This window comes from Lasioglossum baleicum, chromosome 5 (assembly GCF_051020765.1).
Source record: "Lasioglossum baleicum chromosome 5, iyLasBale1, whole genome shotgun sequence".
Classification (NCBI taxonomy): domain Eukaryota; kingdom Metazoa; phylum Arthropoda; class Insecta; order Hymenoptera; family Halictidae; genus Lasioglossum; species Lasioglossum baleicum.
Window position 1 is genome coordinate 2,038,821 of NC_134933.1, and position 11,137 is coordinate 2,049,957.

The 11,137-nt window shown below is 40.9% G+C and overlaps 1 long non-coding RNA gene across 1 annotated transcript; it reads right to left on the reverse strand.

Moving 5' to 3' along the window:
• Window positions 1-8,575: 8,575 nt before the first annotated feature.
• LOC143208906 (uncharacterized) lies at window positions 8,576-10,177 on the reverse strand. Its single transcript, XR_013009003.1, has 2 exons — window positions 9,842-10,177; window positions 8,576-9,788 (listed from the first exon to the last, which is right to left on the reverse strand). It is a non-coding gene; the product is annotated as an uncharacterized LOC143208906 (long non-coding RNA).
• Between the last annotated feature and the right edge of the window lie 960 nt (window positions 10,178-11,137).

Genomic DNA, 11,137 nt, shown 5'->3' on the forward strand with positions numbered 1-11,137 from the left:
GTCATTCATGTCGGTCCCTTAATGTGAAAAGATAATTACTAAATGTATCCCTAACATCAAAAGCCTCCCTTGTCGCGTTGCCTGTTCGACTGTTGTATGGCCGCCACGCAGGAACCGCCGGTTCTTCTTCTACCTGCACCCTGTCTGCTGGCCAAGACCTCTCATAGGCTCGTATGAAATTGAGCAATATGCACGCTGCCAATATATGATAATCAGCATTTCCAGGCAAGGCCTGGATCCGCCTGTTAAATATGCGGAATTTCTGAGAAAGTATTCCAAAATTATTCTCCACGACGCGCCGTGCCATGGATAGGCACGTGTTGAAATTAGTCATCCTTTCGTCGCCTTGAGCTTGTGCTCCTGGATACGGGCGCAAAAGATTTCTTCGAAGCGGGAAGGCTTCATCGCCCACTATCACGCAGGACGCGCAAATTGATGTGCCCGGCAAATTTCCGTCGGGCAATAATCTCATCGTTCCGTCGTTAATTAAATCCCTAAGGTTTGATGTGGCAAGTAGCCCACCATCGCTACTCCTGCCTTTGCCCCCTACATCGACGGCGATGAAGTCCGACAGGGCCAACAACACGATCGAACATGTCTTCTTGTAATTGAAAAAGTCAGATCCCGAGTTCGGTGGTTTCTGTATGGCTACATGCTTCCCGTCAATGGCCCCCAAGCAGTTTGGGAATTTACATTTCTCCCAAAATTGTTTTCTGATTTCCTCCCACCTTTCCTTGCTGGGCGTCGGCATTGTTTCCTCCAACAGCGTTTCTGCGATAACTCTACATGTTTCCGTGACAATCTGGTATACCGTCGCATGCCCCATCCGAAAGCTGTAGCTGATTGTGAGGAAAGAGTCTCCCGTTGCTAGGTATCTACAACAATGATAGACGATTAATTAAAAAATATTTCTGTTTGCAGCTTCCCTCTGCAAACGCAGATGGCAGAATATTCGTGATTCGTTCCGGAAGTTCCGGCAACGTCAAATCACAAAAAGCGGCCAGGCGGCGAATTCCGGAGACAGAAATCATAAATATGGGGCGATTTTGGAATTTTTGCTTCCAAGTTTCCGAGAGCGAGATACGATCTGCAGCCACCGCCCCGGCTTTCCCCGACCAAACTCCGAGGATGCAATGGCCAGTACCTCATCGGAGCCTACGACCGGCACCAATTCCACATTGGATCCTACGACCGGTACTACCGAATCCGCAGATGGGGAGTCGGATGCCGACGAAGAGGTCCGGCGACACCCACCGACGAGAGCGTCAAAACGCAAAAGGACAACTAACGGTGACGACGGTATGCTCCGAAATTTTGAGGAGTCGAACCGATTGCTCCGTGGAGTATTAGACAAGGAGGAGAACCATGTAGAATTGTATGCCAGGAGCGTCACGGCCGCAATTTTGAATTTGGACGCGAAACGTCAATTGATAGCAAAACGGAAGTTTTACAAATTTGGGCGTTTTGTCGACTCCTTACTTGCGGAGAAGTTGGAGGAGGAGGAACGAAACATGAATATGTAAACTGAAATAATGAGCCATTAAACTTTCGTGTGTAACATAGTATTAAAAATAAAAAAGTTTTAAAAAATGCCTTTTTTATTTTTGCATGTACCTTGTAAATTATAATTTTTATAAATTAATATTTTCACGAAGTTTACGCGGATTTGGTGCTTTACCTCTGTGTCATTCCATGCCAAATCGATTACTTTTTGCATGCACCATCGTCGATTTTGTTGTAAATGAAATATGTTGTAGTCTATGTGAAAATTCGTGGGGGCTTAAGTCATTATTTTGCCGGTTTCGTTTTTTTTTTAGAAATGGCAGGCTTTCAAAAATTAAAATTTTTTCCTATTTTGGCGAAAACGGGCCTCGCTTGCGAATTTTTATCGCAGGATCTGTTAGTCCAATTGAGCTACATTTTTTTGGTTTTATTCATCTTTATTTGGTTTTATGTAAAATAATTTTTTCGCCCTCGACAATCAACTTTATAATGTCGAAAAAAATTTAAAGAAATTCTTTTTCTACGTTTTTTCGATGATGGGGCTCAGTGAATTAAATGTAGAAAAAAATATGGTTATATTCCTTGAAGATTCCCTTTTAAAATGAGCCCTCCATTGATAATATGCACCATCTTTTTCAAGGGCTCATTTTAAAGGGGAATCTTCAAGGAATATAACCATATTTTTTCTACATTTAAATCACCGAGCCCCATCATCGAAAAAACGTAGAAAAAGAATTTCTTTAAATTTTTCGACATTATAAAGTTGATTTTTGAGGTTGACAAAATTATTATGTAATAGCCCAATCCTTTCCGAATAAAACAAAAAAAAAATTTAGCTCAATCGGACAAACAGATCGTGCGATAAAAATTCGCAAGCGAGGCCCGTTTTTGCCAAAATGGGAAAGAGTTTTAATTTTCGAAAGCTTGCCATTTCTAAAAAAAAATCGAAACCGGCAAAATGATGACTTAAGCCTCCACGAATTTTCACATAGACTACAACATATTTCATTTACAACAAAAACGACGATGGTGTCTGCAAAGAGTAATACATTTGGCATGGAACAACCCCTCTATCGTCATTTGCATCTGCACCCGAATTACGAAGTCGTTTTGCAACATTCCTAGCCCAACCATCACTAGTTCTTACTCTTTTCCGACTTACCATAGGATTTGCGTTAACGGTATTCATTTCGAGCGGATATAATACAGGGTGTTTATTATATCTTGAACACTTAAATTATTTCCGCTACTATTAAAAGTAAGACAAAATAACTAAATAGGATGTACATTTCAAGGGCTCTGTATTTTTTTGCATATTGACATGTATTTTTCATAATGCAATGTTGTAGTCGGCGTCTTTAAGGTCACTTCAAGGTCATGGTGTATAGGTTGTTGAACTCATCTTGACGCCGACACAACATTGCATTATGAAAAATACATGTCAATATGCACAGAAATACAGAGACCTTGAAAAAACTGTTAAAATGACCTTCAAAGGATTTGTTTTATTACCATCTGATGCGCGTCTTAAAACCATGTACATCCTACTTAGTTATTTTGTCTTACTTTTAATAGTAGCGGAAATAATGTAGGTGTTCAAGATAAAATAAACACCTTGTATATCACAATGTCACTGATACGGAAGCTAATAAAATACTAAACAGTTCTAGAAGTTAATGTAAACATGGATGACCCTCATCGGTCTTGCTAACTACGAATCGATTATCGCGTATACATATACCAGTTTCCTTTAATCGATGTAACAGTAGAGTAAGTCCATATGTTCCGTGGAATAATGGAGTAAGTCCAAGAGATTGGACTTACGCCGTTATTCAATATATTTTTACAGTAATTTAATTTATGATGTAAAATTGGCTTTTATTTTTTATTAACACAAAACAATGTAGACACAAGTGAATGAGTTAAATAAAGCAAAGGTTCTCAATACTTACTATTTCTGTTATAACTTCATTTCGTAATTTTGCACTTATGCTACTTGTCAACTGAGGAGCTCAATTAAGACGAAGCTATTTCGACTGGTTTTGGTATAAGTAGCTGTGATACACAATTATTTTCATTCCGAATATATATATAAATTGAAAAAAAATAACATTCATTATATTACACCTTTAGTTATCGCCCCAAAGTCATCGCATCATTGCGGAAAAAGTAACATGAAGTAAGAATTTTTAAATAAAATCGTAAAATTAGTCACTTTGACTGACGTGGGTGGTAGTTCTAGTGTCAACACCCTTTTTCAAAAGCAAAAAATAATATTTACATAAGGAGCCCCATAGTTATACATATATAAGTGTTAATAACAATAAATTAGGTGAAAAATCACTTACCGCAGGCAAACTGCCAATCGGTCCGCTGGGGGAATCGGACTTTTGAAATTGGTGTGTTGTTTTGCCAGCTTGTCACCGACTTTGCTTAGCAACAGGGAATAGCAGCCCCTGCTCATTCGGAAATATCCGTAAAATTTTTCTTCGTAATCCATTGTCATTTGGCGAATTAGCACCAATTCGCCTTCGGTCTCTCTAGTTCTCCAAAGGGGGTGGACGTTGTAGCGGCGTCTTCTTCTTGTACTACGGAGCTCACGGTCCCGTAAGTAACGTCTTCGGACGTTCAATTGAGTGCAAAGAATTACCGCTAGCCGTCGATTCCGATCCATGCTTTTAAGAGTAACACGCGCGTGAAAACTGCAGTACAAGGATAGGCCAAAAATGGTGCTGAAACGTGGCTTCACAGTCCCTTATATACACTACCGGCACCCCCTACTCAACGACGTCAAGGGAGAGAGTGGAATTTCCCGATCGCGAGAAGAGTCGCAAACGTTTCTATTGGGCGGTACGGAATCGCAATACTAAATACACATTCAGAACACGTAACTGTGCAATAAGTAAATAATATAATTTTACAGTTATAATAAGTAATAACACTATCCAACATTTTTCTGAAAAACATATTTATAGTTTGCTCTCACTTTTTCTCTACAGCCAATAGGTACACGGTGACTCCTACTAATATTCGAACACTCTTAAAAACGCCATAACTTTTTTAATATTGGACTATGCGATTTTAACTTTGTTGGGAAGCTAGATCAATTAGTTTACTACAGGATGCGAAAAGAAATTTTTCTAAAAATTGCAATTGATCGGAATTGTAGACAAAATAGTAAAAGTTGCACTGTACAACTTTTATATGCGGGCCTATATTGAAATTTTAAAAAATACGTTTTGAACATCTGTGTCAATTGTATGCACTGTGAAAGTTTCATACAAATCGGTTGATGCAGGAAAAACGACAGGCATTGAAAGAAGTAAGAATCCTTAGAATTACTGCAGTTTTGGAGGCCGAAAACCGTGAAAAACTGCAATTTTTACTATCTTTAAACGTTTGTAGCTCATTACAACGACGACCGATTTTGATGAAATTTTCAGAATATGTTTAATTGATACAGATCTACGAAACGTGTTTTTTAAATTTTCCATATAAGCCCACATAAAAGAGTTGAAAAATACAACTTTTAGTATTTTCTCTGCAATTCCGACAACTTGCAGTTTTTTTCAAAAATTTTTGTCACGTTGTGGAGCAAACCAATTGTTCTAACTTCTCCAAAAATTTCAAGTCGTATATTCCAATATAAAAAAAGTTATGGTGCTTTCAAGAGTGTCCGAATATTAATGGGAGTCACTGTGTACATTATCTAGATTTCGAGCAAAATCTGTAACTAATTTAATTGAATCTTTTAATTCTAACTTATTATTCCACAAAGTGGAAAAATTAGCTTAAATAAGTACACTTTGTTCTTTGAAGGATTTAACAATCTGGAAATAAAGGAGAACTTGACTATTTGGCACAAAATTCATAATCCATTTAGTCTAAACAAAATGAATTTAAATATTACCAAAAATATTTACTTACTTCCCTAGTAGCATGCACATGTTTTGCGTAAAATATCGCCATTTCTATCCACGTTCCCCATAGTGTTACGACCGCTTCTGGAGGAAGAGGAACATTTGGCAGTTTTTCTCTGTAAATTTCTATTCTGCGTGGAACTTTGAAGAATATTTGCAGACACGCGCTCTCGTGTGACATAAGAAATAATAAAACATTCTATTTAAAAAATTAAAGGTCACCTTCATATCTAACAAAATATCATAAACACAAAAAAATTACATATGCCGTTGCGTTGCGTATAAGGAACAGTATGTACTACTTTTTCCTCTCATGTTTTTCAAATAATTACTATTTGCAAGAGGAACGCTGGTTAGAAATGGTGTGAGCACCCTGTATAGATTGCACATATACCTTCGACATACCTGATTTGCCAAAAAATTTTCCTTGGAACGGAGAAAACCCTGCCGCTACAATGCACAATAGGTCCTTCATACAAAATGCTGAATTGCCACCCGCATGCCGCCAGTAACGGTCAGAAAAGTTTCCGTACACCCTTCAAAATATACGATGTTAACAGATTTTATAGCATCGTATACAACGGGGAAATACACTACCGGCAATCCCCTACTCAACGACGTCACAGGAGAGGGTGAAATTTCTGGCGCGCGCGCGAGAAGAGTCGCAAGCGTTTCTATTGGGCGGTACGGAATCGCAATACTCAATACATATGTAGATCGCGTAACTGTGCAATACGTAAATAATATTATATTTCACAGTTATAATAAGTAATAATATATTTATTTATAGTGAACAGAGCTACGTGATCTATTTCACCGTAATTAACATGTAAAATAATTTCTTCCAGCTTTTCCATCCAGCCATTTCGACTTTTTAAATGTGGAAATAGGTTTCTCATAATGCTACAGCTGACGATAATAAGCGAATTTTTTAACGACATACTACATTATTACGTTACCCTTTAAATAACGCCAAAATAGTTTGTCCCGACATTTCGGGCCAAACACCCCACTCAGCGATGGCTTGTTTAACATTGGTCCCCGCGAGTTTAATTTTTTTGAAAAGTTAGTACAATAAATTGACAACATGACGTGAAAAAGATTTGTAGAAAATTGCAATTGGTCGGAATTGCAGAGGAAATACTAACAGTTGTATTTCGCAATTTTTTTGGGGTGGCCCTTTATTAAAAATTTCAAGAGCACGTTGTGTGCATCTGCAGGGTGTTTCACGCTATTCCTGGCCTGCGTTTTTCTTGCAAATTATTAGAAAAACATGAAAGAGGAAAAAGTAGTACATACTGTTTTTTATACGCACAATGCAACGACATATGTAATTATTCTGTGTTTATAATATTTTGTTAGATACGAAGGTGACCTCCAATTTTTTTAAATAGAATGCTTTATTATTTCTTATGTCACATGAGAGCGCGTGTCTAGTCGAATTCATTCGTATACTGTGCAGTGACCCTCAAGGTCATGCAAGGTCAGAAACGAAAGAAGCATTTTGAAATACTTGCAAACACATTGGTATTAAATATTCAAAATGCTTTTTTCGTTTCCGAGCTTGCATGACCTTGAGGGTCGCTGTACAATATACGGATTTACTTCCAACAAAATATCATAAACACAAAAAATTACATATGTCGTTGCATTGCGTATAAAAAACAGTATGTACTACTTTTTCCTCTTTCATGGTTTTCTAATAATTTGCAAGAGAAACGCTGGCCAGGAATAGATCCACGCAACGTGCTCTTCAAATTTTCAATAAAGAGCCACCCCAAAAAAATTGCGAAATACAACTGTTAGTATTTCCTCTGCAATTCCGACCAATTGCATTTTCCACAAATCTTTTTCCAGGTCGTGTAATCAATTAATAATTGTACTAACTTTTCAAAAAAATCAAACTCTTTGTTATAACGTTTAAATTCCTTAACAACGTATTCGCCACCTATTGACACGACAAACTCTGACAAGTTCTAGTCAATAGCTTTTTAAATAAATACAGCATGTTATATTCTGCCTATGCCACGCCGGAGCGGCGCCGGAAAGATTTCGGAGAGCTTGGAATTTCTCCGGCGACGGATCGGCTACGGACCAGCTCTAGGATAGGCATCTCCTGAGGTGTAGAGGGGAGTAAAAGATTCAGGGAACCCCTGGGGTTTGTCCGCGAACCCCTGGGGTAAGACACGATCCCCAGCGCTTGGCCTTTGTGCGAGCCTCACGAATTACGACCAGCCCACCGGACACCAAACTAAATGGTCCAACATGTCCGCGCGCCGGAGACGATGCAAACTAAAGGGTCCTTAAGTCGACGAGCCGTCGCGGAAAATCCGTACCTGCCGCGACGGGCCGTTTTCCGTCGTCGACCGACAGATCCGCGAACCGCGAAGCCGCGTGCGTACACCCGCGAACGTTATCGGAAATCTTCGCGACCCGCGGCCCTGTGAGACGTAAAAGTTACGTCGCGTGTTCTGTTTATTTCATACCTCGCCCGAACTACCGTCTCGCGTCCGCTTCCCTCGCCGCGAACCCTGGCTCGGCGAGCCATTCAGCAACGAGGGAGAGATCCGGTTGTGACGAGGATTCGGACTCGTTACATGGCGCCCGAACAGGGACCTTAAAAGTGTCGCGAACAAAACACGCGACAGTACCGACCGAAAACCACGTGGCGCAACGCGAACTTCGAGGTTAACTCGCCGCGAAAACACGCGAGCCGCGAGTTCCAGTGCCGCCAACCGAAGATCGACCGTAAAGACAGTACCAGGGTATCGCCACTCAATGTATTTTTCTGTTAGCACGGAAATCGAACGCCATCTGAATTTCGTGTTACATAACTAACGGGTAAATGCGGGAATTTTAAATCCATACTACCCATTCCTTGCTAATTTATAATTTTTATTTGAAAATAAACCAAATTAAAACATTTTAATACATTTTAAATTCAGTATATTGAATATTGTAACACTTACAAAAAGTATATGTACAATTTTCTACTTATTAATAAATTCAAACCATATTATCAAGCGCGATAACACTGTTTCATTACAAATATTGCAAATTAAACATTATTTACAAACTTTTTCACAATGAGAATACATCAAATGCATATCACAGCAATTAACAATGAACTGGCTCAATAAAAAGCAAAACAATGTATAACACACATCCACACATATCGTATATCTCGTAACACACATCGAGATCGTACAACACACATCGCAACTCGCAGAACATACATCGAGATCGTATAACACGAGATATAAGATGTGTGTTACGAGATGTACGATGTGTGTGATGTGTGTTACGATATATACGATGTGTGTTACGAGATATAAGATGTGCGTGGATGCGTAACACACATCGTATATATCGTAACACACATCGAGATCGTGTAACACACATCACCCACATCATATATCTCGTAACACACATCGTATATATCGTAACACACATCGAGATCGTATAACACACATCACACACATCGTATATCTCGTAACACACATCGTACATCTCGTAACACACATCTTATATTTCGTAACACACATCGAGATCGTATAACACACATCACACACATCGTATATCTCGTAACACACATCGTACATCTCGTAACACACATCGAGACGTACAACACACATCGCAACTCGCACAACATACATCGAGATCGTATAACACGAGATATAAGATGTGTGTTACGAGATGTACGATGTGTGTTACGAGATGTACGATGTGTGTTACGACATATACGATGTCTGTGATGTGTGTTACGAGATATAAGATGTGTGTAGATGCGTAACACACATCGTATATATCGTAACACACATCGAGATCGTATAACACACATCACACACATCGTATATCTCGTAACACACATCGTACATCTCGTAACACACATCGTACATCTTGTAACACACATCTTATATCTCGTAACACACATCAACATCGTATAACATACATCGCATATCGCAGAACATACATCGAGATCATACAACATACATCGCATATCGCAGAACATACATCGAGATCATACAACACACATCGCATATCGCATAACATATCGCATATCGCAGAACGCGAGGGTCATCTGTCCTTCCTTTGCGCAATCAACGATCGGCTCAGTGGCTAGACTACGACGAAGATTCAAAACACTTACCAAAGCCACAGTTGCACCAAAAGAAGGTCATGGTGATAGTTTGGTGGTCTGTGGCCGGTTTGATTCACCACAGCTTCCTGAATCCTGGTGAAACCATTACAGCTGAAAAGTACCACCACCAAATCGACGAAATGCACAAGAAACTTCAAGGTTTGTGTCCAGCACTGGTCAGCAGAAATGGTCCTATCCTTCTCCACGACAACGCCCGGCCGACCCTTCAAAAGTTGAACGAATTAGGCTACGAAACTATCTCATCCACCATACTCACCAGATCTCTCGCCCACCGATTACCACTTTTTTAAGCATCTCGACAACTTCTTGCGTGAGAAATGCTTCAAATCCCAGAGAGATGCTGAAACGGCATTCAACGAGTTTGTCACCTCCAGGCTCCAGAATTTTAATCGACCGGAATAATAAGATTCTCCAACCTAATACATTGAAACCGTATATTTTTGTTTACAACTGTTTACAACGTGCACCAAAATACTGGCATCAATTCCATCTGGCGGACTGTTTGAGAATTACTCCTGCAAGTAGTGACATCTTTATTTCGTGTTACAGTACTAAATTCGTGCTAACAGTTCTCCTATTAGAGTGGCGATACCCTGGACAGTACCGACCGAAAACCACGTGGCGCAACGCGAATTTCGAGGTTAACTCGCCGCGAAAACACGCGAGCCGCGAGTTCCAGTGCCGCCAACCGAAGTTCCACAGTGAAGACAGTGCCGCGCGCGCCATCTAGTGAAAAGGGGTGCAACCAGCAACCGCGCGAAGTGCCACGGAACGACGGGGACGGACATCTAGTGCCGATAGACGGAAGGCCTATACACTGGTTCGGAATATGGTCACGCGCAGAGCACGGATGAACGGCGAAAATCTACACGGATTGCCGCGATATCCTTGACCGAGACGCAATTCGCCGCGTGCTATAAACAATCCGCGGGCGCACGGGCGCGAAGGTAAATTGTGCGTGACGTGACAAGAGACCACGCCACCATCTAGCGGTGATCTACAGGACTTCTATACGAGGACCACCGCCGAATGAGACGGATCCGGCTGACGAAGGAACAGCTGATTACCGAACTACAACGTAGTAACCTGCCTACAAACGGAACCGCAGAGGAACTCTGCCAGCGACTAACCGACTACATACGGCAGCACTTCGAAATGACGGAACCAAGGGACGGAGTGAGCACCAGGAACATGGCGGCCGCCAGCGAGAAAGTGACAGCTGTCACTGTCAAGGCCGCCGCCGAAACGGCTACTACAGCCCAGACCGCCGAAAGAACCTTCGTCGAGAAGGCTGATCCATACCGAAGCATCGACCGACTACGCAAATCCGGCAACATCACCGATGCAAAGGATCCACTATCCTTCCTGGAACGAATGGCCGAGCTCCAGGAGACGTACGATCTCACAGACGCCGACCTGTTACGTGGAGTCCCCGAGTTACTACGCGGACCGGCCCAGATATGGTACCGAAACAGTAGGGCCGAGATCAGATCGTGGGAAGAGTTCTGCGAGGAATTCACCCAGGTATTCGCGTCCAATCGCTCACGATTCC